We start from the raw sequence: 10,770 nt of genomic DNA on the forward strand, positions 1-10,770 counted from the left end.
GAGGAGGAGGAGGAGGAGGAGGAGGAGGAGGAGGAGGAGGAGGAGGAGAAAAGGGATTTTTCTAGTTACTAGACATTTCAATTTACAAGAAAAGTTCCTCTTGGGGGCCTGGAGAGATGACTTATCAGTTAAGAGCACTGGCTTTCCTTCGAGAAGACCTGGGTTCAGTTCCTAGCACCCACATGGTGACTGACACACATCTTTAACTTCAATTTCAGGTTATTAGATTCCCTATTCTGGTCTTCTAGGGGAGCCAGGCATGCAAGCAGTGTACAGACGTTCATACAAGCATAATACCTATACACATAAAATAAAACAATAAAATATGGGGACTAGGCACAGGAGGCCGAGGCAAGCAGATCTCTGTGAGTTTGAAGCCAACCAGCCTGGTCTACAGAGCAAGTTCCAAGACACAGAGAAACCCTGTCTCAAAAACAAACAAAAAAACAAAAATCAAAAAACAAACAAACAAAAAACAAAAATAAAACAAAAACAACAACACTACCAAAATCAATAACAAAAAGGTATTAAAGTAAGTTACTAGTCCATGTTCTTTGCTAAAAAGACATAAAGATTTAAGTATGCTTTTCCATTAAATAGAGTGGCTTTGGGGTAACTAATAAGTTTATGCCTTCTCATTACCTATTGCTTGTAGTGAAAGTTAAGTACATCCTTAAAATATATAGAACATTTGAGAATCTCATAAATAAACACAGGGGAGCTAGGGAGCTCACAGAGAAGATAAAGGGACTTGTGTGAGCCTGGTCTAAATTCAGAACCCCGGAACCCACATAAAAGTGGAAGGCAAGGGCCAATACCAACACACTCTTCTGATACCCATGTGCCATCACACACACACAGACCGTAATCTGCACACTTACATGTAAATAATAAATATTTTAATTAAAATGTAAAATCACAAATAAGTAAGAGACACCAAAGTCTTATCACCGCAAACTTGATGAGTCTCTCTGCCCAGCCAGCCTCCAGGCACCATGTGCCTACGTCATTATCGCTTTTCTCTTGGATTTTAAGATCCTCTTAAATCTTATTTGATTGTGCTGTTTAAATTTGCTAAGGGATATTTTAAGAGAAAATTATAATTGGAATTAGCTAGCTCTATTGCCTTTGCTGAATAGCACATCTCTCAAAGGCAAGGATTTCAGAATGGAGGGTAGCTAGTGCAATTGAGGGCAGGTGACCCACCTCATGGTCTTCTGAATCCTACTTGGCTTCCCAGAAGTACTAGGAAAAGCAATCTGAAAGAATTAAAGTATTTTGTGAATTTTAAGATGCATGGGCTCTAGGGTTACCAGAGCCAGAAGTTTTACAGAACTCACCGTGCCTGGAAAGTGTCGTGAAAGCTCAGCAAAGCAGAGAGAAATACACATATTTATAATAAATCATGGGGTATGATGACAGCTTTGTCAGACACAGGAAAGAGAATATTATTATGGAGTTTTTGGGTGGACAAGTTTAGAAACTTACATGAAACAATAAATTTGAACGAAAAAGATAAATTCACTTAGGCAAAAATGAAACTGACGAGCTTCAGTCCAGACTCGTTCAGGCAAGCAATTGATCTGTTTCCAGGTTGTCTTTTAAGGACCTCGCTGGTGCCCTCCCTATGACTGAGGCTGGTTCAAGTACCAGAATGTTACTGTCAAAATTCTGGCCTTATGCCGGGCGATGGTGGCGCAAGCCTTTAATCCCAGCACTTGGGAGGCAGAGGCAGGCGGATCTCTGTGAGTTCGAGACCAGCCTGGTCTACAGAGCTAGTGCCAGGACAGGCTCCAAAGCCACAGAGAAACCCTGTCTCAAAAAACAAAAAAACAAACAAAACAAAACAAAAAAAATTCTGGCCTTGTTTTTAAGTTTACAGACAAAAATGAGTGTGAGCGGTTTGTAATGATAAACAGCACTATAATCTAAAACTTAAAGCACAAAACTAGAAGAAGCACTACAAAGTGATTCTAAGGTTGTTTTATTTATTTATTTATTTTTTTCTCCATGTTGCTAGGGATCAAACCCAGGGTCCAGCACATGCCAGGTGAGCACTGTGGTATTGATCTGACGTGCTCCTTAGAAGGTAATTACAACCCTTATTGTTCTTTATCCTTTGGTAAAGTTGAACTCTGTGTGTGTGTGTGTGTGTGTGTGCTCATGGTCTCAGGGCTTCAAACATGCTAAACATGTCATCTTTCACTAGCCTGTGCTCACAGTCCTTTGCAGGACTTTAACTAATTATTGACTAGAAATACCAACAAACATGTCTCCTGAAACAGCGGCAACTCGGTTCTGGTTAGTAACGACTGGTGCCAACTGAGCTGTCTGCATGAGCAAAACACACAAGCAACACAAAGCAGAAAATGCATATGTCTCCGTGCCATTCAAATAAAGACTGAAGCAATTCAGAGAATGGCAGCTCACGACAACAGATCCGGAGAACCATTTTAAACAATCCAATTATGTCTAGCTATGGGTGCGAATGTTTTTCTTTCCTATTACATGCAGTTTAATGTGCTGTATCATAGCCATACAGATACGTAAAGGAAATGAGAAAACATTTCCTATAGAAGATATATAGTCAATATGTTATGAAAGCACATATCTGATCATCAAACGATTAAGTGATAAATCCAAATTTTGAATAGAGATCAGTACAGCCAATATATATAGAACAATTCCGTAAGAAATGCCTGACAGCCCGCGGCTGTCCCTCATTCAGCAATATTCCTCAAAGAGACGAAGTTGCCACTGTGTGAAGACACCTGGCGCCATTCAGGGCAGGGAAGACATGAAACAATCCAAGTGGCAGCAGACAAATGGACAACGTACATAAAGGGATACTAGCCTGCCTTAAAAAAAATAAGAAAATCTTGCTACTGGCAAAACATGGGCCTAGAGGGTACATGCAAAATGAAAAGGCCAGACACGTTTCTAAGTGGAATCTCACACGCAAAGCAAACAGTGGAGTCTAAAACTCCATGCATTAGGCATTTACAAACATGGCATGTTCCTTTCTCCTATTAACAGAAATCAAATACTCAGAAGAGGCTAGTAGGATGGCGGCTACCACAAGCAAGGAGTGAGCTAGGGAATGGGGCTGGGGTTGGGTCAAAGAAGACGGTCACAGTTAAGTGGGACTAAGTCTAGACACCTAGTGTACAGAGTGAGCTCTAAGAATGAGCAAACGTAAAGAGGAATAGGGGGAAAAGGAAAGGGCATGGGAGGGTGAATACCATCCCAGGACATGATACATGGATGATGATGTCTTTATGAAACTCATCACTGTGCACAATGAATATGTATAGGTTGGTTTTTTTTTTAATTTAAAAAAAAAAAAGATGGGCCGATGAGATGACTTAGTGGGGAAAAGCTCTAGTCACAAGAGCTAGGACCTGTGTTCTCTCCTCGAACCCACACAGTGGAAAGAAAAAGTTGTTTCCTGAAAGCTGTCCTCTGACCTCCTTGCATGCATGTGCATGCGTGTGGGCACATGCGCGCGCGCATACACACACACACACACACACACACACACACAACTGCAAATAAATACTTAAAAAAAAAAAAGAACCATGATATATCTGCAGGCTGGCCTGGCAGATAAACCACGAGATGCCCAGTTAAATTTCAAATATGGATGAATAAAAGAGAATGACTTTTGTTCTACAAATGTTCCGGGCAATCTTTACTTAGACTAAGCAGCTGTTACTTCTCTGAAGTTTGAAACATTGCTGTTGTGTATTTTGTTGATGTGTAAGCTTAAGATTTCTCATCATTAGTTCATTAGTCACTGCTGGCGTCCTTTTCAGATTTAACAGGCTGTGGTGGCACAATCTGCATTCAGTGCCACCAGTTGGGAGGTAGAGACCGGGGATTGAGTTCAAGGTCAGTCTCCGCTCATAGTTACTGTTCTGTTGCTGTAACAAAACACCAGGGCCAAGGCAATGTATAGAAGATTTTGTCTGGGGCTTATGGTCAGGACGGCACAACAGGAAGTGACAGGCATGGTGGCCTGAGCCAGAAGCTACTTTTCAGGTTCTTCACAGTAAGCACAAAGCCGGGAGAACAGACTGAAGGTGACTTGAGGGTTAACACTCCAAAAGCTGGCCCAAGTTACACTAAGCCACACCTCCTAACCACCTCCAAAGAGCACCACCAATCAGGGACCAAGTGTTCAAAGGCCAGAGACTATGGTGGGGGGGGGGTGTCTTTCTCATTTAAACTACCACACCCTGTCTCAAAAGAAACAAGCACAAAGCAAGAGGTAAATTCTTCAAAGTTCTGTGACCTCTGGCCTAGTTGGCTGTCTTTATAAACACTGTTACTTGAAATCCTAACTAGAGGTAAGCTCTTGCCACACTAGGGCATTTCCACCGCATAACAAAAATACTAAAATTGAGGAAAAAAATAACTACTTTTTCTTACATGCAAGAAGAATGCCCACTAGTGAACCTAGGATAACTACAGAGCCTCATGTTTCATCTTGACCATGACTTGGCTTTGAAATAGGAGCACATACAAATACAGAAATGATAATTAGGATACTTCTGGTGCATCCCTGTGGCCAATGTCATCTGAAGGGCAGAAGTCACAAATAGATGGGTCACGCCTTAAAAAAGTAGTATTAGCGTATTCTACCAATTTTTAAAATTCCTCTGACTTTTTAAAAAGTGAGAAATTGCAGAACGAGTTGGCAGGAGACTCTTGGGTGCTAAAGGAATGTTAGTTACACTTAGTGTGCTCCATGTCATCAACGGAGGGGGACAATTATGGCATGCATAAGAATCACACCTGAAGTGACCAGCAATCCGCAGCAAAGAGACTGGCTTTCTATGTGCAGATACAAGGCTTTACTTGAATAGTATTTCAAGCAAAAGACGACAGTCATAGTTTTCCTAACCAAGCCTGTCGGGTGGCTGGAAGCACGGTGGGGTGGGTGAGTTGGAAGGGGATGGGGAGCAGGGGGGTGGGAGTGGGGAGTGGGAGAGGGTAGGGTGGGGGGGGAGGGTGAACAGAGGGAGAGCAAGCAAATCACAAAACCAAGTGTTCCTTTTTCCAGCACAAGCCTAAATACCCTGTGGGAGTGGTCCTGAGTCTCCCTGGGGAGGGGTCAGGTCAGTGCTTGGCAGGCTGGGAGTTGGAGTCCAAGTGCTTGACAATTCCCAGGCCAAGGGCTGGGGTGACACTTCCAACTCAATATTAGATTCCAGACTCTTTGGATAGAGGCGTGTGGGAAGGCTGGGGTCTCACTTTTGACAAAAATCAGTGTCTCTGGGTACTCAGTCAATGCAGATTTTAAAGGGAAGGCAATTCTGCATCATCTTCATTATCATACTCTGGCCATCTTAATCCCATTTGCACGGTTTCCTTGTGGAATTATGAATTAGTAACGTGCCAGATCATTGCATGATACTATTTATACCTAGCTGATTGAAGTTGCTCATTTTATTTATGATAACAGAAAAAAAATCACACACAGATAATTCCAGAAAATATGTGATGATCCCAAAAACATACACAGACACTCCTGTAAGGATAAGTTTATGTAGAAAACCTCATCCTGCTCCCTGTCCTGTGATAGTTGATAAATTCTGCAAACTCCCCCCCCCCCCCAAAAAAAAGACTCCAGGCAACAGTTACCTCCATGGCTATTCACACACTTAGACCTTCAAGTCGAACTTCTATGGGCTGAATGCCTGCAAAGGGTATCAAGTATATTATCTCGTTTAATTTCTTATGAGGTCACACACATACCCATCTGATGCTTATAAAGCTGTCTTTTCCATGACATTTTCCCACCTCTACCACAGTCATTGGGGCAAAGCAGGTAAAGAAAAAAAAGGAAGAGTAATAATAAATCTTGAAAAGCTTTTAACTCATGTTTGATACACACTAAAAACATACTAGGTAGGCTTGGGATTTGGGGGCCTCCTTCATGCTAGTAGTATTCCATGTAGACATTCTGCAGGCTATTTTCTTGCCTGACTGCTTTCCATAGGCAGACAGGTTCCCCCCTTGTTAGTAGAGAGAAATACACAGTGTTAAGTATGTTCATCTAATCTCTCCCTCGGTTGGACCTTGACGTAGAGAGGGATGTGATTTAGCTTAGCCCTGCTCGCGGCTGTATCCAGAGTGACGCAGGTAGTTCTGCGGCCCCGCAGCAGGACAGGCACAGCTGATAACAAACTTTCACCTTTTAGGGTGCCTTTGTTCATGATAAGGGGTAACTCATGGGGCCCCAAAGGCTCGCTCACTCCAGAACACACCCCTTCTGTGGCTGATGTGGATCCTTTGCAACGCAACAGGTTCAGGTAGCCAGGGCCTTTGAAGCTGACCAGAGGTGGGCAAAAATACTCAGCATGCTACTTGCTTGATATTATATTTTTTATGAAATGGCCCACAGTTAGGGCAAGGACTGTAATGTTACTAGAAATTCAACAATAGTAATAAAATTTTAATTCCAGTTTTGTTTCTTTACTAATAACAAAGTTCTGGGCTAGTTGTTTAATTCAATTTTTAGAAGAGTTAAATGTGGCTAAGAAGATTTCTCTTTGCAGGCTGTTCAATGGTTCAAACTAGACACATTGTACTATTTGAAAGGACACCATGCCATTAAGTCTATAAGTAAGTACATTTAATGTATACATAAATATACATACATGCATATATGTAAATTTACAGTTCAAACATTTTAAGATTTATTTTATGTATCTGAGTATTTTGCCTGTATAAAAGTATACCATGAGAGTGTTTGGTGTCCATGAAGGCAGAAAGACATCAGATCCCCTGTGCATGGAGTTACGAATGACTATGATTCACCATGTGGGTGCTAGGAACCAAACTTGGGTCCTCTGCAAGAGCGACAAGTGTTCTTGACCAATGAGGCATCTCTCCAGTCATCGATTTATAGCCTTTAATACGGTGCACTTGAGTACCCAACATAGAGGGGAAAGAGAACACTCAGAGACCATGGAACATTTCTGCTTTCATTATAGAGATAAGGAAATTAAATATTCCACAGCTGGAGTGATTTGCCCAAGGTCACCACACAGCAAGAAGCCAGAGCTCTGGGCTAGGAACAGGAAAATGGCTTTAAAGCCCAAGTCTCAACCAAGGTACAACTCGTTCTCATTTCCAACATTCCTGATAGAAGAGCCTCTGCTGCTCTCGCTGCATGCAGAGTCAACCTGCACCCAACTGTACTCTTAGCTGAGAACAGTTACCTTCTTAATGTCACCTAGAATGCAAGTGGATCTCCATCCAAATCTGCCTGGCTCCAGCATCTGAGCTCTTAACCACTGCAGGAGTGAGTTAGCCACAGAGGCTCAGCCTCCCAGGAGAAATGGCAGAGGAGCCCCAGGAACCTCTCCAGAAGGAAATGTACCGGGACTTGTTGGGTGGCGTTCCTAGACCAGTGGCAGCCTGGCTCAGGTATGCTTTGTGATGAACAGGGACTGACAAGCAAGTTGCAAAGCTCCTAAGACTTAGAAAGGGAGGTCGTGAAAACACTAAATAAGATAGCATTTTAAGGGTTCCCAAGTTGGTTAATAAGTGGAGCTTACTACATTCTGTATATGTGAGAACATATTTTCCATAAAAAGTTCTCATAATAAAAGCTCATATTTATACTAGAGAAACATAAAACATAGGAACACAACTCCCAGTTACAGTTACTATGACATAAATAATTCATGACAAAATCCTAAGCACCAAAATTTACTTAACTAAATCAAAATAAAATCGGTGAAATTTGATTCCATCTTTTGGTACTTAGGTTTGTTTTTAAGGAAAAAAGAGAACATCTCTATTTGATTGAGGTTTCAATACAAACGCCAGGGTATTTGGAATAGAACAGGCTCTTTAATATAGGGATTTACTCATTTTCACTAAGTATATTACTACCAATCAGTATCAGAATACTTGAATTTAGAAAGTGAATTCATGTTGGTAAGAAAATATCTTAAGAACGGTACAGAATATACTATACATGATCACAGCTTAGTGTTGTTGCATCAGAATCTGGAGTTGAAATTTGGGTGGGCAATGAAACTTTTGCCCAAAAGTACTCAATATTTCACATGTCTGCAAACTCATGTATGTTTCTCCAAGCTTCGTGTCCATCCTAGAATGTGTTAATGCTGCCTAGACCATGTATTATAAAGACTGCTATTTATAAGAGACTGTAGCATACCAAAACCAGTCATTTCTTCTTTGGATAGCCAACATTCTTAAACATTAACATTTTTTGATGGAAGGAGACCCTACCATGATTACTAGTCAACTTACTTTAGACTTTAACTTCAGTGTCTTTATGCAGCATAAGGGCACAGGGCACAAGTTCACCTTCTAGCTCTCCTAGTCCAATAATACATGCTATAGCATTCAAATAAAAGCTTTTTGTATGAATACAAAATTTAATTAATGAACAATTACTTTCCTGCAAACTCTAGGAAAATATGTTGATTTGTCTTTAAAAACTGCAAAATATGATGAATTAAAAATTCAGTAAAACTGACAATTTAAAAAAAACATCAAGTTGCATACTTTTTCATTTCTAGAATGGTTGCAAATGACAAACTACTATGTAGCAATTGCTTCCAAAGGGAAAAATTTCATCCTAGAGGGAGGCTTGTTAAGATCCAGGAAGTAAACAGAATCTACAAATACTCACGAAGTAAACAACTAACACATCTCAGGAAGTCTAGGAAACTTATGGGGCTCACAAAGTTCCTCCTCAAGGTTCTACAAGCAGTAAAGATTACTAAGTGGAGGAGACAATCCTATCTAACCTATTCAGCTCCATGCAAGTTGTTCAGGGAGCTTCAGATACACAGTTTCCATGAGTGGTCCCCCGTGTTGGGGTCAGCGGTTTAGTGAGGCAGCTGCCTTTCAGCCATCCACGCTTTTGTAAGGAATCTCAGTAAACTTATTGGTTCACCACGATGGATGATTCCCTTTGTAGAATTCCTTATTGGTCTTCTCTTTGGTGCCACATCTGGGGGGATTGGATGCTTGCTCATATCCCCTAGGAAAAGCTCCTGACCAGACCCAACAGGAGAAGTCATGTAGAACATGACCAGGCATATACACTTCCAAACATAGGGTGAGAAAGGTGCAATTCAAGTTTTTTTTCTGAAAATAGTATCATCTAATCAGAAGTGATGGTCCATGTTTGCAACGAAAGCACTTTGGGAAGCTGAGGCAGGGGATCTCTAGTTTGAGTCAAGCAAGGGCTACACAGTCAGTTCTAACCTAACCTAGATTTAAGAATAAGAGCCTCTTTCCAAAACCAGGATTAACAAAGAAAAAGGTAGCATTTTTTTTTTTTTTTTGGAAATCTCTTTACCCTCAGTACTGAGGATTGAACCAACGGCCAGGATAGCACTCTATCATGAAGCTGCACTGAAGGTTCCAATCATCCAATGAGTGTCACACAAGTGGATGGCCATCTTTCTTCACACATAAAAAACAAACATGTTTTTCTTATACTACAATGTTAACCTCTGGCAAAAACAAATATGTCAAATATATATTTTTCCCAACTTTTACATCAAAACGTCTTTGAACCAAAACAGCACTTCACATTTTGTCAGCTTGGCCAAATATTGAGCCAGGTATTATCCTGTCTTTACAAACCTAAAAGGTGATTAAACATAGTCACGCGTTTTAAATAAACCCGTTTAAAGCCTATTGACAGAAATAGGGGTTGATCTGCCTCTGATCCTGTCAGTACTGAATTAGAACAGCTCCTGGGGTCCAAAGTGACAACTGGCATTGCCGGACAAGAAACCCAAGAAGCAAGGGTTCCCAAAGATTTTAGGGGAAAATAGTTTAGGAAAAAAGGGGGTATCCAGGAATGATCATGTCTGTCCCACGGACGATTGATAAGATGGCACTAAAACCGCCAAAGAAATCATTAATATGATGACAGCAGGCGAGCATGAAAGAGGCGTGGTCCCAGCAACATTCTGTGCCGTCTCAAAGTCCGCTGGTCCTTGCCAAGTGATATTGTTTCCGTGGGCTCTTGTTTCCTCTGGAGATCTGTGAGACAAGCATTCATATACTGGTCCCAGCTAGGCAGCATGGCTCACAAGAATAGGTTTTTAGGGAAATGAAGCATGAATAGCTACTCCTATATAAACTATATTTTAAAGTTGTTTTTTATTAACATAAACTTTATGTGAATTTCATTCTGAAAATTTCACTTGCAGTATATAAATAAATGTGAACTTTACAATGTCAAAGAACATGTTCCTGTTACTTTTATATATAGTCCCGTATTCATTACTGTATAGGTTTTGAAAAAGGGCATTAAATAAGATTACACATAGAAAGAGGAGGGGAAAGAAAAGCAGATGTGTCAAAGGAAAAAAACAGAGTATGACCAATAGAAAAACGCATCCCAGAGTTCCTGCGGCCGCAGCTCTATGGTTAAGGAGCCAGGATGAAATACAAAGTCTAAGGTAAAATTTTCATTACAGTTGAACATAATTACAAGGTATCTCTAGTCTTGGTATATAAAATGACATGCATATTCATCAGGAAACTTGATTGCTCTTTGGGCTAACGAGGGAGGGGGACTTGATGGGGGAGGGGGAGGGAAATGGGAGGCGGTGGCGGGAAAGAGTCAGAAATCTTTAATAAATAAATAAAAAATTAAAAAAAAAGAAAGTGTTAATCCTGGCGGTTGAGAATAAGACCGCGACCACAGTTAATTTGAAGTAAGTTTTAGTTAAACACTGACCAGGTGGATGGACTCTGGTA

General features: G+C 40.9%; 1 long non-coding RNA gene across 2 annotated transcripts in view; it reads left to right on the top strand.

Annotated features, from left to right (window-relative positions):
• LOC126489143 (uncharacterized) overlaps positions 1-10,462 on the top strand; it is a 45,808-nt gene extending 35,346 nt beyond the window's left edge. The window contains exons 4-6 of one of the 2 annotated variants that reach the window (XR_007588867.1): positions 2,021-2,089; positions 6,564-6,630; positions 10,302-10,462. This is a non-coding gene — a long non-coding RNA (uncharacterized lncRNA). The remainder of the gene's footprint in view (positions 1-2,020; positions 2,090-6,563; positions 6,631-10,301) is intronic. The other variant, XR_007588869.1, reaches the window with a different exon arrangement.
• The last annotated feature ends 308 nt before the right edge of the window (positions 10,463-10,770 follow it).

Source organism: Alexandromys fortis, unplaced genomic scaffold (genome assembly GCF_014885135.2).
Source record: "Alexandromys fortis isolate MF-2015 unplaced genomic scaffold, M_Fortis_MF-2015_v1.1 scaffold_8_9099976_23576923, whole genome shotgun sequence".
In the NCBI taxonomy this organism is placed as follows: Eukaryota; Metazoa; Chordata; class Mammalia; order Rodentia; family Cricetidae; genus Alexandromys; species Alexandromys fortis.